This window comes from Mauremys mutica, chromosome 13 (assembly GCF_020497125.1).
Source record: "Mauremys mutica isolate MM-2020 ecotype Southern chromosome 13, ASM2049712v1, whole genome shotgun sequence".
Taxonomy (NCBI): domain Eukaryota; kingdom Metazoa; phylum Chordata; order Testudines; family Geoemydidae; genus Mauremys; species Mauremys mutica.
The window spans coordinates 18,343,853-18,362,851 of NC_059084.1; the positions used below are offsets into that span (position 1 = coordinate 18,343,853).

Below are 18,999 nucleotides of genomic sequence, written 5' to 3' on the forward strand. Positions count from 1 at the left end.
GCCAGGATAAAACTCAAGTTCCTGTGTCCCAACCCGCGTTCAGTCCATGTCTGCCTCTGAATATATTAAGTACTAGGTTATGTAAAATAGGCAAAGAAAGGGAAGAATAGGCAAAAGTAGAAGCCATTTGTTCAATTAAATAACTATCAAGAAAATTTTATTAGAGGGCTGTGCTGCTGGGGAGGAAAAGTACATAAAAAGGAAGCAAATGGATAAGAAAGAAGGAAAAGCAGAGGCTAGCAGAGTTGGAGGAATGTGCTCCAACACACACATCCATAGCTAGCAACTGACCAAGTCTCATTTCATTGCTTCAGACTTCAGTTGCACAACAACACTGACCTTTGTGTTTATCATTCTTCTATTCTCTGATTCAAAGGGAGGCCGGGGGGTGGGTGGGATTTGTATAGTTGACTACGAAGCATGTGTGCAAACATCTTTCTGTATTCCATAGTCACTTGCCTCGGAAAAGCTGTGCAACTGGAAGTACAATCTTAGCACAGATGTAAAACTGAGACACGGAACATTTGTGGCCATTTAAAATCCCATGGCACTTCTCACAAGAGTGGGAGCAATAACCCCTTAATCCTGGCTGAATTCTAGTTCAGGTAATTACATTCTATCTACTCAACCACAATCCCCATATAGTTCAAGTCGGACACTGTATTTTTTCGCTTCCTGGCCTACAGTACTGTGAAATGTTGCCGTATGCTGTTAAACGGCTATTGCATCCATGTCTGAATTACAGTAGTGGGTAAAGTAATCTTGATTATATTGAGTTTAAGAGGACTGGGATCCTTAGGAATGAAATAGTTAAGGATGGTAATTTATGATACTGCCCAAAAGTGCTGCTAAACTTAAAGTTCTATCAATGGTTTAAATTGTACACTGTTTTCCCAGGGTTTATAACTTGTAAAAATTTGATCTACCCAAAGTCTGGCATGAAAGCAGATTCATATATATCAAATATTTTACACAGAAATCATTTTGTTCTATTAGGCTACTTTTTTTCCAAAGTATATTAGACTGCTTTCATGGCCATTTTTTTTTAAATAAAGAGAAATCAAATAAGACCTAGTGAATATCCCATAGTGCTCTGGTTGGTTCTCAAGAATTGAAACCAAAAATTAAAATTCTGGAGGTAATGAACTGAGTGAAACATCTAAAAAAAAACCAACCAACCATACAAACAAAAACCAGCAAGTACTTGGCACAAACATTTCTTAGACAGTAAACATTTTAAGGCAGAGGACATCTCATTCTATTTTGTGAAGGGCTATGTACACTCACAGCACTATCTGAATGACCAGGTGTTTTTACTCTGCGGACCTGAACTAGCTCCTTAAACCAGAAAGAACTGAGGGGTTTTATAATATATATAGTATCTAAAAGCTTCTCGTCATTAGGAAAGTTACGTAACAAAGTCCTGAAATCCCACAACATAACCCTCTCAACAAAAATAAAACTTTATAATTCTTTTGTGCTCACATCTCTCCTCTACGGCTGTGAGACTTGAACACCATACACATGGCATGTCAAACAGCTAGAGGCCTTGCATATGCAGTCTCTGCGTGCCATTATGGGGATCCACTGGCAGGACAAAATTACCAACCTGGAGGTTCTCCAAAAGTCAAATGCCATAAGCATCGAGGCCATGAAGATATAAGCCCAACTATGCTGGGTTGGACACAGCATTAGGATGCCTGAATATCGACTCCCCAGAAAAATTTTCTATGGAGAATTGGCACAAGGACACCGGAATCAAGGCCGCCCCAGAAAGTGCTACCAGGACAGCATCAAAAGCAGCACACACCGTGGTGTAATAAAACCGAATGATCTTGAGAAGGCTGCGTTAAATAGATCAGCACGAAAACACACACCACTCAGCTTTTCAAGCCTTTGAAGAGGACAGAAATAATCGATTGTTAGCTGCAAGGGAAAAGCATCATACTACTACTATAGCTACTAAGGCGCTCACCAATGACATTGTCTGCCCAATCTGTTCACAAGCATGCGCATCATGCTTTGGACTTCAGAGTCACTCCAGAATCCAAAAAAAGAGAGAGCATGAAAACGTCATCGTCAAACTAACAAACTCCCTCAGCCCGCGCCGCTTCCAGCAGTCCCCATTGGCCTGGAACAGCAAACCGCAGCCAGTGGGAGGCGCGATCGGCCGGACCTGCGGACGGGGCAGGTAAACAAACCGGCCCGGCCCGCCAGGGGCTTTCCCCACACAAGTGGCAACCCCAGTTTGAGAAAACTGCTATAAAGGTTCCTACGGCCTAGAAGTAAGTCATTCCCCCCTCCCCTCCTTTTCTTAACTAGAAAACTGAATACTCCCTCACAGGCACACAGCCATACCTATGTACCCAAAAGAATTAAATCAAAGGTGATGCTCCCCCTCTAACTCACGGCTGTGGTTTAGCATTATAGAGGTGAGGTTACTTACGCTATCACCGGAGGAGCTATGATGCTTATAGGCAAAGCATGTCAGTGAATGATAAGGAGCTCACTTCAGCCCTCCATCACCTTTGGATTTGCTGGCTTTTGTTAGCTTGTGTAAAATGAACTTTACAGAGTCATGAATAACATGCCCAATTCTGTGCATTGGAGACACTCTCTCCTTGTAATTTTCCAAACACACGGCCTAAATCAATAGGTGTTTTGTGCACAATGACTTCAGCATAAGACTAGCAGTGAGTGCAAAAGTTTTAAGGATGCTCCAAAAAAGGGCCCAATCCTGCTCTAAATAGCAAAATTCTCCTACTGCACTGGGAACAGCATTGGGCCCAAACACGTCCGACATTTGTCCAAACTTAAGTACTGTATGGGGGACGATGCATGTAAAAATAAATTATATGCACTAAGCCCCAGACATCAGCATTGCTTCCAACCCTATGCCTAGCTCAATGCCTCCAAGCATTTTAACAGTGCTTTCGTTTCATAAAAAAATATTTACAGAATAGTTTTGTTTCATTTTTGGTAAGCATGTCAAGATTTTGGCTGCTGCATTCCTAAGGAGTCCTCAAGGATTTAGAATTAAACCTTTTAAAGTTTTAAATTAATTTAGTATGTGTGTATATTTATATAAATATATGATCAGATGCAAGGGGTGGGGGGTCACACAACTGGCTAGATAACTTAGCTCAGTTCTGAATTTAAATCTATTGCAAATTATTTAAGGGGAAAATATAATAAAGGCAAAGAATGGGTTACATAAAAATGCTGCACAGAAAAGAACTTTCAAAACTGTTTCACAATCTTGTGGAAACCACTGATGGGTGTGTTTGAGTGCTGCAGACACTTGTGAATAACAAGCCCCCATAATTGCTTTGCTTACTCAACTAAAAATTATTCCCCCCCCCCCCCAAACGCCTGCTCCACTTTCCCCTTGTTGGTTCGGTTTCTTGTGGGTGCCTGAGTAATACTAGAGGCATTTCCAGTTTTAAAGGCATTTGCTGAGTTTAAGAAATTCTCCCCAACTCCCCTCCCCTTTCCTACTCTGGTTAACTTCTCTGTGGAGTCCGCTGCATTTAGCAAGGAGTCTTTATGGTACGGCATCTCAGACTCAGCCAGTAACAACTTCACTTTCATTCTCCATTCACTAGGTTGTCCACCTTCTCAAAACTAAGGATGGTCAAACTGTTTACAGTACAAGGCTGCAAGTCAAAACCTGTTCTCATGTGTCCTGAAACAGGATAAAAGTACCAATTTTCCTACAAGAGTTTGTATGACTAAAAATGGGCAAGCAATCCTCTGGATCATAATTATAAGGGTTCATATGAGTACACAGTAGGGAGCCAAGACCTGTCTTACAGGAATCTCTATGCAGACTGTGGAACTCCGTCCACAGAATGACTTTGCTCTAAGCCAAAGCTCATTATAACCAGCTTTGTAATATGCATGTTCTGATGCACTGAAAACAACCATGCAGTAGAATGAAAATTTTGAATTAAGTGATGTTTCAGTGAAGCCAAGTTCAGGTCCCATCATTTTCCTTTCCCAGAAAAAACAAACTTGAGACAAAAAGCTTCCAAAATTGGCATGATGAAACACTCACTAACGTTTCATGCCATTCTCAGGCATAGGAACAGGACATAAAGAAATGTCAGGTTTATAACCAAGTATTTTAAACCCCTGTTTTTTAAAGGCAAACCAATTGTGCATAAATTGTACATAGTAGGAACGGACTGTCTAACACACACAAACGGGCTTCCAACCAGTCTCCATCCCTCAATGGAATAGTCATTTCATCTGCTTTTAGAATCCCTAACCTTGAAACCATATCCAAGGTTTTTGCTGCAATTAGCTCCATTTTCAGGCTTTCTATTCTGCTCTAGCATTAATAAAAACACAATACCCCAACAAAATACACACTCCACTTCCACCACCATCGGTCAACAAACAGGCACAAATTTCACAATGGCTGAAGTCATTCCCTTTTAGCAATTAGAGTTTGTGGGAGAGCATTGTTAGTGGCTTTAACTTAGTTTCTGCAATCACAGTTATGCTTATTTATGCATGTAGAGCATATGATCTAATACACTTAGGTTTAACTACTTTACTCCTTTGACATTCTTTCCAAATTATAAAAGAATTCCTGGGGTTTTCACTCCTTTGGTAAAGAAACAAAATTGCTGTCCAATAACTTCTTAAAAATACAGGGAGGGTACTTTTTGAAAATAATTCAGGTGAAACCCATAGACTTACATACTCAGATATATAAATATGGTTCTCATGAGTCCCTCTTCTACACCAACCTGAATGAATCCTTCATATTTCTAGAAAAGAAATTAGTAGTAATAATCTGTGATTAAGAAACTATTGTACACACTCAAAATAATCAGTGACTTTTTAGAAAGAGATACATTCAGACACTGACTTTTTCTGAAACACAACAGCCCTTATATGGTAAATTTTCTCATCTTCAAGGTGCGTTCCAAATTATGGGCCCAATTCTGCAAGTCCTCAAACAGGGAAAACTCCCAGTGAAGTCAGTGAAAATATTGCCGTAACAAAGACAGCAGGATTTGGACTTATTATTCAATGTTCTGTGTAGCGTCTACAGTCGCTTTAGAATGTAGTTCCTTCTATAACAATTAAAATATATCATAGCTCAGTTTGGTCCTGATCCTGTCTCACTGAGTCAAAAGCAAAACTCCAATTGATTCCAGTGGTACAAAATTAGGCCATTTGACCCCAATTCAACAAAGATAATTCTTCGGGACAACCCAGGTTCTCTTTGTAGCATTAGGGCCCTTATTAATTTAATTTTTAAAAACATCCTACTCCTACATCCATTTACTCCTACTAACTAAAATCTTCATTGCCCAGAGTCACTTCTGAGGTGTGGGCTTTTTGTTATGAAAAATTAAAAAGACAATGAATCAGTCTGTAGGTTGTAAAGTAATATTCACTAGTCTCTCAGTTACAGTCCTCTATTTGTCCTTGCTGAAGATGAAACACAGAATCGAACACTTTTTAAAATTCAGACTAAAAAAAAGGCATAAAACATTCCCCTTTCCTCTGAGATAAAAACAAAAACAAAAACAGAGCTTGGGTGGTGAGGGAATTAAGTGACTATTTAAGTGAGAACCGGACAACAGGGATTCCAAGGAGTTCCTTTAAACACTATGTGTATCTTACTGTGTGTGTGGCTGTGCATTTGTTTTGACTGGCACGGTCATAAACAAATCACAGTATTTTTCTGAATGTTTTAAGAGATTGCCTTTTCAATTTTGATCCTGCAAGTCACTTATCCGTGTTTATAATGTACCTGACTATTCTGAATATTTCAATCTGGCAAACAAGTTCGAGCAGGCTTCCAAACCAGCACAACTATGCCCACCAAGCCCAAAATAACCTTCATAACAAGACAAAAAGGAGACCACTTCTGCTACTGTATTGTGGGTCCTAAAGTGCCTCTTGTTAAAAAAACAAAACAAAACAAAAAACCACACACACACAAAAAAGCAGCTATTAGGTGAAAACGGAGATAATTAAACAACAGGTTCACAGACTACACAATTTGTGGTGTACAAAATTTTTGTTCTTAGACATCTCAAGCTTATGGTCCTACATCTTCACATTTCCGTAAGATGCTATGAATTAGTGTTAAGCTCTACATCGTGGGTGACATAACCAGGTGTTACCTGCCTCACCCAAACCTACTACTTTTTCTGTTATTTTTTGGTTCTCCGTTTTTTTTAACCCACCTTTCCTAACCATTCTCTGACTACATGAATCATCCATAAAATAAAAACCTAGTTTTACATGCTTCACATTTAACTTTACTAGAACTCTGAAGCAGACTTATGGCTTTCTGCAGAGCCTCTGCACATGAATGGAAGAGAAACTTGCTAAATATATTGCATTCAAATAGTGTATGGTGATAAAATGGGATGGAAGAGACCATTGAAGATGTCATATGTATTTCACAGCTAACAACAAAAAAAATCTCTTATGATCTCTGGCACTCCACACATGCTATTAAACAGAAATTATTCCTCTGTGCTAACAAACCATATACAGTATGACTCAGTAACATAGCTGTTAAATAAACTTGTTTATATGCTACTCTCAGTACTAGAAATTAAGCAGTTACACATTAGATAATTTAGATGGGAAGGGTGATAATCCTGTAGGTGTTTTTCCCCTTTAATTGATACAGCATTAAGCCGAGTATTTTTAAATAAAGCATAAAGATACATAACTAAAGCCAGAGTATAATATAGTGGATGAATCAGAGATCTGAGTATTTAAAATGAAAGAAGATGCAGTATGTGTGGCAGCAGATAGAATCCTCTGCCATAATTTTAGCTATGATTCTTCTCTCACTCTGCTTTTACATCAGTGTAATTTCAGTAGACTTACTCCTGAATTTACAACAGCCTATCAGAGAGGAGAATCAGGCCTTTCTTATTAACCTTAGGTCTAATCAGAGCAAAATAAATTATTTTGCAACCAGATGAAGGAAAATTTCCCTTTTTCCTTTCACAAAGCACAGTGACATCAGGTCCTCTGACAAGCGGCAGCCGCTCTGAGCCCTGACTGACACACTCTTGTCACCAAACTGCAGTTATTTGCCACCTACTGAGGGGTTTATCCTCACCTGATTAAAACAGGGTGTTTGTTCAACACCATTACACAAGTTAAAACAATGCATCATCATCTTTATTGGTAGATCTTATTTGCGTTAAGTTGCCATCACCAATTGTTTTCTAATTGGACCTTTCAGCCAATAACTAACAAACAAAAAGCATCTAAGGATGGTCTTTCTGTCATTATGGAGGAGGAGGAGAAAAGGGGGATTTTTTTGTTAACTGTTCAGGGTTTGCTTAGCTCTAAATCCTATTCTTACTAGGGTGAGCAGTATGTGAAGAGATTTGTTGGACTAACTCAATCACTACTTTTTTAAAAACACATATTAAGTCAAAACGCTGAATAGTGATTCTGCAACTAATTTGTTTATGGTCTACATATGCTAGTTTCACAGTTCTAGTTTTAGATATGCTGTATATTTAGCACATGTTCCTTGCTATTATTTTTTCCCCTGTCTTTGTTGTAGTGAATTTTAATGAGAGGTACCAGATTAACAACCCTAGAGACTGGCATCCTACATTTACCCACAAAATATAGGCAATGACAGTACAACTTTTCCCTACACAGCCTACCTGACCTGCAGGGAACAATTATTTTGGAATGTCATATTTGAAAACAAGATTCTTTGATTAGGTCATACACACTACGAACAGAATTTGAATTTGCAACTTAATTTAATCATTTGACCTTATCAGTAAATCCACTCAGGCAAAATTAATTACAAACTATTTTCCAGATATTTTTGAAAACATCTTTTTATTTTCACTTAACTTTTAAATGGTTTTTCACTGCACAAAAAATCCTAACAGTCATTTCAACATATTAAGTATAACAACCTGCGAATTTACTGCAGAAGGAGTTTACTGCAACGATTAATTAGTCTTCAACACTGTTCTAGTTGGTTACTCCAGCTGAGGACACCTTAAAAACATCTGGCTATTGCAAAGTTTGGCAGAGAGGAAACTAATTTCACTGAAGAGAATTATAACCAATTTCAGATTAACTGTTGTACTACTGCATGACAAATAGCTGAAAAGGCGTCAGAAAATTATGGAAATCTGTTTAATAGATCTCTGTTGAACGTGCGTTTGTCTATAAATACATACACAGGTCCTACAAAAAGGCACATACTTCATTTTAAGCACGAGTAGTCCCATTGACGTTAGTGGGACTACTCAAGCTTAAAGTTAAGAAAGTCCATCAGTGTTTGCAGGACTGATACCTATATTAAGCTATTTAATCTTTAGCAAAAACTAAAGTGTCAATCACTTATCTAAGCACAACGCAACAGCACTGACCGTGCCCTAAATGACAATATTCTCAATGTCCCTTGTTTCCAGTGTGCATGTCTGAGTTTAACATGTCTGTATAACAGTAATGTGTCTGCACACGTATTGTAGCTTTGTATAGATTCTTAGAGTCCCTCTCCAACAACAACTAACATTTTATTCCTCCAAAATGAAGCTCTTATAATGAAATTTAAAATGGCAAAGGTTCTGAGATATTTTAAACAGTAGCACATTTAGACAATTTCAACCAAATTATGATATAATTAACAAGTCATAGGGATCAAGTCTCATTGCAATATTTTAAAACAAAATGGTGGTGAGGGGGAATACAAACAAATGATAAAGTTTAATGGAGAAATATATTACCTGCTGTTCATTCAAATAAATTTGATGTCACATGATTTTTCCTTAACAATTTGATTTTAATTAATTTTATGACTCAACATGGAATCATGAAGTACACATTTCGTAGTATTTTTTTTTTTAACTATTTTGGTTTTTGGAGAGAGATTAGTTGTTTAAAAAACAATTATCAGTATTACTGGCTTTAATATGCCACTTCAAGTGAATTTCAATTATGAATTTTAAAAGATTATATTGGAACATATCCAAGGCTATAAATACTTATAACTTTGTAGGACAACCATAATGAAGCCTCTCATATTCATGTTTACAATATTATAGGACCAGTCATGCCATTGGTTTTTAAGCAGAAATGGAAATGATTAGAGTTGTCTTTAAAAACGGATGGTGCAAGGTAGCCTGTCCTGTGTTTTTAAATCTAAAAGCAGCTTGAAAGGAGCTAAGATGTTAGTTTGGAAATAAACAACCAGGTTAAATGTTTGCCATCTTCTTGGGATTAGCATGCAGGAATGTTCCAATACATATGAATTGCAATGTCACATGAAAATAGAAGCACTCAATGTATTTGGAAACTATGAATAACAAAATCCTCCATGAAAAGCGTTCCAAAGGCGGAAAATTCTCAGTAAACCAGCAAATTCTATAAGGAAGTCTAAACAATAAACCATTCCTGCCAGTTACATTAGGAGTGTTAAGGGATGTGCATGCCTGATACTATACTGAACAAAACAGTTGTTAATAAATTGGATGTAGACCAATAAAAGTTTGATTAACCATATGTTTTCTAACAATTAAAATTTCATCCAAGAGGAATGTCGCATTACATTAATAGATTAAGTTTGAAATAAGGCAGTTGTATACCTGAAATAATTTCCTTTAGAGGCATTCTCTGACTTAAACATTAAAAACATTAAATAAACGTTGAGTGTTACCTTTAGCGTGATTTATATACTTAATTTTTCCCCCATGTTCACTGTGAACAAAGATTTTGTATTAACTAATTTCAAATCTATATTTAAGTTACTCAAACAGTTGTGGTTTGTAAATAAATTTGTTTTAAAATAGTTAAATGACTTGCACAGAGTTTCTTAAAACTACATCATTTTAGATAGATTCTATAAAACTTTAAATCTTATGCGCCAGTCAAACTATTATGAAACATGAATATTGCTACTACACTTAAAAAGACATTGCAGAATTGATGGCAGTGTTTTCACACGGCAGTTTTCTGACAGTTTTTAAGGTTACTTTTTTTTGGCACTAAGGTATTCACTACATCAAACCTAAGCCAACATTTTACATCCTCAGATTTCATGGTGAGATTTCATTTTTCAATTACTTTATTTTAATATTCTTGTCTCTGTTCAGCCTGTTTCTTAGCAAGAGTGAAGTGTCTCAGAAACAACTTATTTCAGATTTAAGGCTCCCTAACTATGGTATTTACAGCAATACAAACACAAGGCAATTTAATAGCACCCTGCTTTAAATGTATGACAATGAAACCAAAATAAGAATTCAATTAATTTGTAGGATACAAAATGCCAAGTGGAAATATAAATAAAAGTCCTTAAGTCTTAACCATTATTATGAACAAATAACTTGTACTGTCTGTCCACACACACACACACACACACACTTTTCCCACATGGTTCAAAGCTATTACCGTCTGGGGTAAATCATGCCACCATCGACTTATAGCAAATAACAATTACTCCATGTGTTAACAGAAAACTGAGAAAGCAGAATCAATAATCACCTACCCAGAATGGCATGAGGCTTAAAATTAATTCAATAATCCACTCTCCTGCTTCTACCCCCAGGAGCTAACTAGTGTCACTAAAGAAGATTTTACTCACAAAGAACTCCCTCCTACTCTTAGCAACATTGTTTTAACCCCCCTACTCAGGCTAGTAAATGCACCCTCCTTGCCTTTTGCCGCTCCAGAAACAATACTAAAGGGGGGGAGGGGGACGGACTAAAAAAAAAATTAAACGCTGATGAGTTTGATTTTTTTTTAACTGCTTAATCAGTGTAAAATGACAGAGATTCTCCTCCTAGCCCCTGCTCTCCGCTCCACACACAGTGCACCCCGCTGGGGTGGGCAAGGGGAGAGAGAAATAGTGGAGAGACCCAGGCACGCTGCGGTAAAGTCTCTGAGTTTCGAAAGTGGGGGAAAGAGCTTTTTCAAGCTCTGTTTCTGCTAGGGAAAATCCGTGCGTGTGTCATTACCAAGCGGCCAAGTGAGTGACAGTTTCCTTTTCCTTCCCTGCGATGGGGCAGGTGGAGGGGCACTTGGTCTGGGGGATGCACTAGGCTCCCCCCCCCCGCCGCCCCCCAAGACCAAGGAACAGAAGGCAGCAGCATGGGGAGGACAGGAGCCGGGTATTTCATCTCAGCGCCCAAACCCCGTGCCAAGGGCTGCACATTTCCTCTCAACGCGGAGCTCTTAGGAAGCGGCCCGGCTGAAATGCCCACTCCCCAGCCAAGGGCGTGGGGACCGGTGCCTCAAGCATCCCACGCTTCTCCCCGCCCCTCGCGGGCAAGGACCAGTGTCCAAAGCACCCCCGGGTGCCCCTCTGCGTCCCCAGCGCCCCGACCGCACTGGCAGGGGAGGAAGGGGAAGGGGTCGCACTCACCACCGGCTGCGGAAGGTGCTCGCCCCGGGGCGCTCAGCTCCCTGTCCCCGCACCGCCCGCCAGGGGAGGGAGGCTGGGGCAGCGGCGGCGCGGCTGGGAACTCCAGAGCCGGTGTAAGAGCAGGCTCTGCCGGGCTTCCCAATGTGCCCTCCAGACTCCTGACACAGCCCCAGTGAGCATGTGCGGCGTGTGTGTGCACATGCCCGCCGGGAACGTGAAGCCTCTGCCCTTACCTCGTCCCTTGCCAGGAGTCCGCTCGCGAGCCCGGGGCTGCGGGAAGGGCAGGTGCTGGACAGCGGGGTTACAGAACTGGGGGCGGGGGGTGGCAGAATTCCGGGCTGCCTCTGCCGCGCTGGAGCAAGGAGGAGCGGGCATCCCTAGACTGAAGTAAAGGTTGGAGCCAGGCTTCATAAAGCAGCCCCCTCCCCCTCCCCAAAAAAAAATCATGAGATGGGCTTGAAAAATCACCAGCGTTTAAAAAAAAACCCAAAACTAACAATAATTTGGGATTTATTTTAATTTGCCTTCTAGCTCTGAGCCTGCAGGGCGCACCTGGGTCACATAGTCCAGCTTTTCTCCTCAAACATGAGGGAACGTTGAGGGAGAGAATCCTGAGATGGTCATGGAATCACTTGTCTCCAGAAGCTGAGGGCATAGGTAAAACCCCGGATTTTATTGCGAACCCTCGCCATACAATCACCAGGGTTGGCAACACTGAGATTTTCATGGTGCCTTCACTTCGAGATTTCAAACAGTGAGATGCATGGGGGTTGTTCCAAGTACTTTATAATCCAAATACATTGTGTAAATAAATCTGCTACTAGGTATAATATGTTTAAAACCACTCTCAGTTGTCTTTCAGATTACTCTGAATTCCTCTTTTATTTATTACCCTTTTTGTTTTTTCTTTTATTTGTGCTGGCAGTTGTTTAGCTTATTTTCCCCTTCTGAATTTATAATGCTTCTTTTGCTGTAATCAAATCTGCCTCCTATTATAAATTGTTAATTGTTTCGCTGAAGAAATGTGAAAAGAAATATAAAATGTGAAAGAATTCATAACAAAAGCCAATAAATGTTTTCAATCATTTGGTAAGGTGTAATAGAATAGTATGCTTTTGTCTGTATTATTAAGATAAATATGTAGCTATAAAATGGTATAAGTATACATTCAAATATAAAACATTAAAAAAAAAAGAAATTGATGCTGTAACTGATTGAATGGGAGATGTTGGTTTCCACTCCAGTAAAACAATTGTTTTGTGGCAGTTTCCTTTTATACACATTGCTTCACAGACTGGTGACTTAGAGTGCTAGGGCCTGATCCTGCAAACACTTACATGACTAAGGTGACAAACCTGTGTTGTCCTATTGAGATCACTGATGCACAGGGAGCAGAGCTTTTCACAAACCAGGCAGTGCATGTGCTGCCCCAAGCAGCCTCCTCAGATTTTGCAGTTCCTCTGCCAGGAGACCCATCACATACACGCAGACTAGCTTGATACACGAGACACCCATATACAAATAGAAACACTCAGACATGTCCCATATATACATAAAAAGACACATGAGATGCAGAGATACATTCTGATCCTCTCAGTATATACACCTTACTAAATCATGCATATCTCCCCATTCCTCCCCCAACCATAGATGTACAAGCGCATACTCTCTACATCCACTTCTTTCACATCCACCCCCCATTCTCACACATACAATCCAGCCACACTCATTAATACACTTATGGATTTAACTCAAACTTTTGACAATGGAAAAAAAACATCATTGCAACTAGACAGCTGGTTTTACTATCAAAATCCCCTTGGATCAGCCTGACTGCAAAGTATTCTGACATTTCAAAGGAAATCTAGAGTCCAGCATCAGCTTGGAGCTGGAAAATTTCCTAATATGAACTGCCTTCTATAGCCCCCCAAAACCAAAACTCAGTTGTTATTCTCCCTTCTCCATAAGTTCACAGCACTAACCCACCACGGGTTTGCTGCAGTTCTGAATTTGTGTCACTCTCACATGTTAAATTAGCCTAAATCACTAGCCTGGACTACCCCTTCTCTGATTCTCTTCACCCTAAACTACTGATCCAGTGACTGATCCATAGGCTATCCGTAAGTAACCATGCCCTTCAGGAATAGTCTCTGCAACTCTCCCTCCTTCCTCCAATAAACTGATTACCTGCTTGGTAAGGAGTCCTGCTAACAGGGCAAATATGTAATGGTACTTTAAAAAGTCTTACATACAAAATGCACTCAGGCCCTGATTTAACAAAGTATGTTAGCAGCTGCCCAGCTTTATGCATGTGAGCAGTTGTATTGAACTCAGTAGGATTACTCATATACTTAGAGCTAGACACGTGCTTAAGTTATTATTCTTATTTGTATTAGTGCCTAGAACACCCAGTCATGTTGTGCTAGGTGCTGTACAAATGCAGAACAAAAAGACAGTCCCTGCTCCCCAAAGAATTTACAGGCAAAGTAATTATGAATTGGGGCCTGAATCACTTGTTATGAGCTGATGGGTAAACACATTTATATATTTTAACATGTTTATTATTTATCTGAAGTACTTTAGTAATATGTTTAGTAGAGCAGTTTAAAAAGAGGGGGGAATTCACTTTCATTTTTAGTTTAGTAATTCAAAATATTTTGACCAGTTCTGATATATAGCACCTTATATCACTTTTCATCTGAAGATCTTAAAGCATTTAGAATATCAGAAAAGCTTTATTATTTCCATTTTATGGCTGGAGAATCTGAGGCAGAGAGAGGTAAAACCATTTGCGATGGGTTACAGAACAAATCAGGATTAGAAATTGGGATTTCCTAACTCCTAGCCCTGTGTGCTTATTCCAATACAGCATGCTGCCTCTGTTGATTAAACAACAAATGGAAGTTGTGCATACATATGTGAATTAATAACAGTTCAGAATCTATATTTCCAATTACTAGATAGGTGTTTTATGTACTTATAGCTGTGACAGTTGAAAGGGGGCAGGAAGTACGGTACAGGCCATCTGGCTAATGCTCCCAGAAGGATGCTTTCCTTTAAAGGCATACAATTTTCTCCTCAGACACCTGGGAGAGTGAGTTGTCTACTTCACCATTACATGGGAAAAGGATCAAGACCATGAGAGTCTAGGCACAAGTGAAACTGTTCTCTATAGCTCATGCATAAATGTAACAGTGAAATGGACACCATTTAGTTGTTCATAGATTTTATTATTTACTAGATTTGTTATTCAAAATGGATTAACGCTCCGGCTAACTGTGGGAAATGTGGAACCATACCTGTTGCTTTATTTCACTGTTATAGTTGTGTCCAACCCTGCAAAATTGCTGGAAACCAATTTAGTTTATTGGTTTCTTATGCATCTCCAAGAGGGTGGTGGCATTCAGTTCAGAACTGGTCCTGTCTCTTCTAGGAACTGAAAAGATAAAAATATTACCCAAAATGCAACTGGAGGAATGCTGTATATTCACTAGAGCTGGGCAGGATCCTGAATTTCTATCCCATGGGAAATTTTGCATTTCTGAAAAAAAGTTCCAAATTTGAACAAAAAGTCAGAAGAGCAAAATTTCCCATGGACCAGCAATATTTGAACAAATCTGTTCCAGAAAACTTGAAAGTGAATTTTTTGAACAGTTTCTGCTGGCTCCCTGGCTACCAGTGAGGTCCCTGGCTGCCCTGCTGGCAAGCTAGTCATACATCCAGGGGCACTGGGCAGTTCATTTAGCTGCCAGTCAAGCAGCCCAGGGAGCGAGCCAGCTGGGGAGCTGACTGCCCATGGAGCCTGAAGTGTCCCAGTTCTGTGGCAGCCTGTCATGTGGACTACTGAAGAGCTGGAAGCCCCAGATCCACTGCAGCCTCCTAGTCAGGCTGCTGGGGAGCTGGAGCAGGAATTTTCAGTTTCATACAAACTGTGTTTTTTCTGTCACAAAATTATTCCAAGGGAAGATTCCCAACCAGCTCTAGTATTCACTTGGACAGGCAAAAAACAAACACTGTTACATCAGGCCAAACAAGTGTTTCCCCAATATAGCAAACCAGGCAACAAAAGAGAAACACTTAACTTAGCAGCACCTTTAGCTTTAGCTATTATGACCTTAAACCAACTTCTGATACATACCTAGAAAGTGAGACAGTCATATTGATTTGAGTGGGGTTAAAGAAAGATTTGATGGGATACTGATCCAGCATTGCCAACCCTAAGCATCCAAAAATTATGCACAAAGCCACAAACAATTATGAGGTTGGCTTAGAAATCGTTAGATTTTATAAATAATAAGCTTAGGGTCCTTTTTATTTGTCTTCTAGTGTTTGAGTCTTTAGGGTGCAGAGTTTTTCAAACTTTCCTCTGCAATGATGAAGGCCAATAACTTCCTTTTTGCCCCCTAAAAATGAAAGCTGAGATTCTTGGATAAAAATATGACCTTAAGAGCTAAGTCTATAAGAAAAACTCAAAATTTCATGAGACTTGGTACAAAAGAGCTGGTGGCAGTATGGTCTCATAACAAATGATCCTCTGGACTGCAGTGAAATTTGCCTTCCCAGAACTAATGTATGCTTTCTTATTTTTACATATTTTGTGAATTATTATTCATTATATAACACCATTAATTTATATCTGCTTTAAAAAAAGAGAAGAGGCACTGGGCCTCAAAGCGCTTACAATCTATACGACACCAAAGTTATCCTAATCCTTACCTTTTATACAGATAAACATAGGGCTAGTCTACACTTACGAGCCGGGTCGACGCGGTGAGTTCGACTTCTCGGAGTTCGAACTATCGCGTCTAATCTGGATGCGATAGTTCGAACTCCGGAAGCGCCGCGGTCGACTCTGGTACTCCACCACTGCAAAAGGCGGTGGCGGAGTCGACCTTGGAGCCGCGGACTTCGATTCCGTGGCGTCTGGACGGGTGAGTAGTTCGAACTAGGGTACTTTGAATTCAGCTACGCTATTCACGTAGCTGAATTTGCGTACCCTAGTTCGACCCCGCTTCTTAGTGTGGACCAGCCCATAGTTTAAAAACAAAAAATTCCAGATACTAGGGCTTAGCCCTGCAGGGGACTGAACACACTGACCCTGATGCAAAAAGCACTTTAGCCATATACTTAACTTTAAGCACCCAAGTAGTCTCAAATTGACCTTAGTACAGCAGAACACCTAAGTACCTACATGATTATCCTATAAGACTATTCAGTTGCTCAAAGTTAAGCATGAGCTAAGTGCTTTGCTGAATCAGTGACAGCATGCTCACTCAGCACCTTGCTGGACTGAGTCCTCAGTAGCTAAGCACATGCTTTAACAAAGATCCCTGTTCTAGCATCTCTCATTGATCATCAGAACTGGAGGCATCTATTTATTATATTTTTTGTATTTGTATTTATTTATAGTAAAGAAGAATCAGGTCATAATATTAAACAAATTCTTAGTGGTTTCTTTAGTACTTGTGAGGGACCAATATTTGTTGCTTTGCCTTCTACTGCTTTCAAATTCAGAACATTTGTAACTGATAAACAAAGTGCATGTTAGCAATTAAGGCTCAAAATTAGGTAGGCAGTAAAAAGTAATCTGAGAGGAGGACCATAGCTACTGATATTATTGAAGCTGTTCTTAAAACATATGGTTTCCAATCTTTAACATAATGCACAAAAATAAAACCCTGCACCCTGTGAGTGCCTGATCTTTTCATTGCAAAATGATCAAATATGCCTGGTTGGTTTTTAGTTTTACATCTTTCCTCTTTGTTTTTAAAAATAGAATTGTGCCATTTTACTTTAGCTAAGGAGTTGTCCCGTTGGTATCAAGCGGAGATGGGCTTTGTTAATTAATTTACACTGCTGAACTGACTAAAAAAAATTGAGTTTTTATGTTTGTTTTTTAATAAAATAAAATTGCAGATTTGCTTGAAAATTTCCACTGTCTCACAAAACAGGAAAGGCTTCTTTTTTGCAATGGAAAAGTTGCTTTCACTGTGAAGATGGTGAAATTTCACAAAAAGAACATGTGTGGAAAAAGTTGTGATTTATTCCAGGATGGAATATTACCATACTTTACTGTGAAAAACCATGTTTGCCAGTTGGAATAACAAGATTTCACCTGTGGCTAGATTTGCCTAAACAATGGCTTTGCAAGTGGAAAATTTTAAAGTAGAAACCAAATCTCACAAACTTTTGATACAAATATTTAAAACAAATGTGGGTCAATTTTTCATTTTTGCCCACAGCCTTTTTATTAGATATTTAGTATAACACTGCACAAACACACAGTAACAGGACACACAAATCTTCTGTTGTCCTAACTTATTAGCAGGTGTTGGAACATTACATGCAAATACTGACTGATTTCTGCTGACTCACTCTGACAGGTGCAGGTCACTAACCCTTCACAGCATATAAAGGAGATGGGAGTGGCTCTCTATGTAGAGAAAACTAGGATCTGAAATAGGGATATATATATAGATAGATAGATAGATAGATAGATAGATATAGTGCCTGGAAATCTGAAGGATAGCGTACCTGGGTGAGAGGTCTTAGGTTGAGATTTGTTATCATAGTTCACTTATCAGTAGTTAATTACCCCAGGAAGAGTTTGATAGCTAGACCATTTTTTGTGTGCAAATGTTTGTTTTGTATTGGCGTGGTATTGGGCCTCATCCTGTTTGCATAAGCAGTTAGTAATTATCTAGAATTTGTAATTTTATTATCTTAAATATGTTGGAGAATCTGTTTTCCTCAATGTTATTTGCCTCACTTTGGCTTATTTCAAGAAATCTCAGCTGGCTTTGTACGCTGAACTGTTGCTTTAGTTAACTTCCTTCTAAGTTACATTACACTTGATGGAGAAACTAGGGACCAACTCAATTGTACTTTCAATGTAATTTAACTACAGCACAGAAACAGGCTTTGAAACCTTTCACCAGGCTGATTTATGAGCGGAACTAAGGCTTGCTTAGTACAACATTTTCACAGTAAGAGTTACATTCCCACAAAAAGGAACACTGTCAGGTACAATGACCATGAGTCAATCCTGCCAGACTAACCGTTCCATTCAGATGAGCAAATCTGGTAGCCCTAAAACTCATCAGAAATATTCCAAGTTTGGGGTTAGAATTCCAGAAATATTCCAAAGCATGTCCTTTTACTACATATTTGAAAGCTTAGTGAGAATGCTCCATGGTGGAAACAAGAATAAATGCATTTTGGAATTCTCAGAAGTATTTCTAACTAGTTTGTCATTTTCCAAATCTTAATTGGCTCATTTAACCTATTTTTAGATAAATGATAGAAGGGCAGACTCTGTTTATTGAAGAGTCACAAAACACCCATTTGGAATACCTTCAAAATGCCTAACTCTTATTAAAGAATGCAAGTAACTCCAAGCTGCAATGATCCATAAAGCAGTCTAATCAGTTTAGAGGAAAGAGTACATAGACATAGATTCAGGTGGAAAGCACCAGTACCTTTAGTCTATGCTCAGCTTTTCTAGCCTGTAGGAATACAGTAGCTGACAGACTGTTTTGATAAAGCTGGGAGATCATTTGCAGGGACTTCTGTCTAGGCCACTCCTCCATATTAAGGATGAGAGTAGCCCATAT

General features: G+C 39.2%; 1 protein-coding gene across 2 annotated transcripts in view; it reads right to left on the bottom strand.

Moving 5' to 3' along the window:
* The window catches only part of EYA2 (EYA transcriptional coactivator and phosphatase 2), a 150,692-nt gene extending 139,144 nt beyond the window's left edge, over positions 1 to 11,548 (bottom strand). Inside the window, exon 1 of one of the 2 annotated variants that reach the window (XM_044986041.1) lies at positions 11,387 to 11,548. The gene's annotated coding sequence lies outside the window, so the exon portion shown is untranslated. The remainder of the gene's footprint in view (positions 1 to 11,386) is intronic. The other variant, XM_044986042.1, reaches the window with a different exon arrangement.
* Positions 11,549 to 18,999: the final 7,451 nt, after the last annotated feature.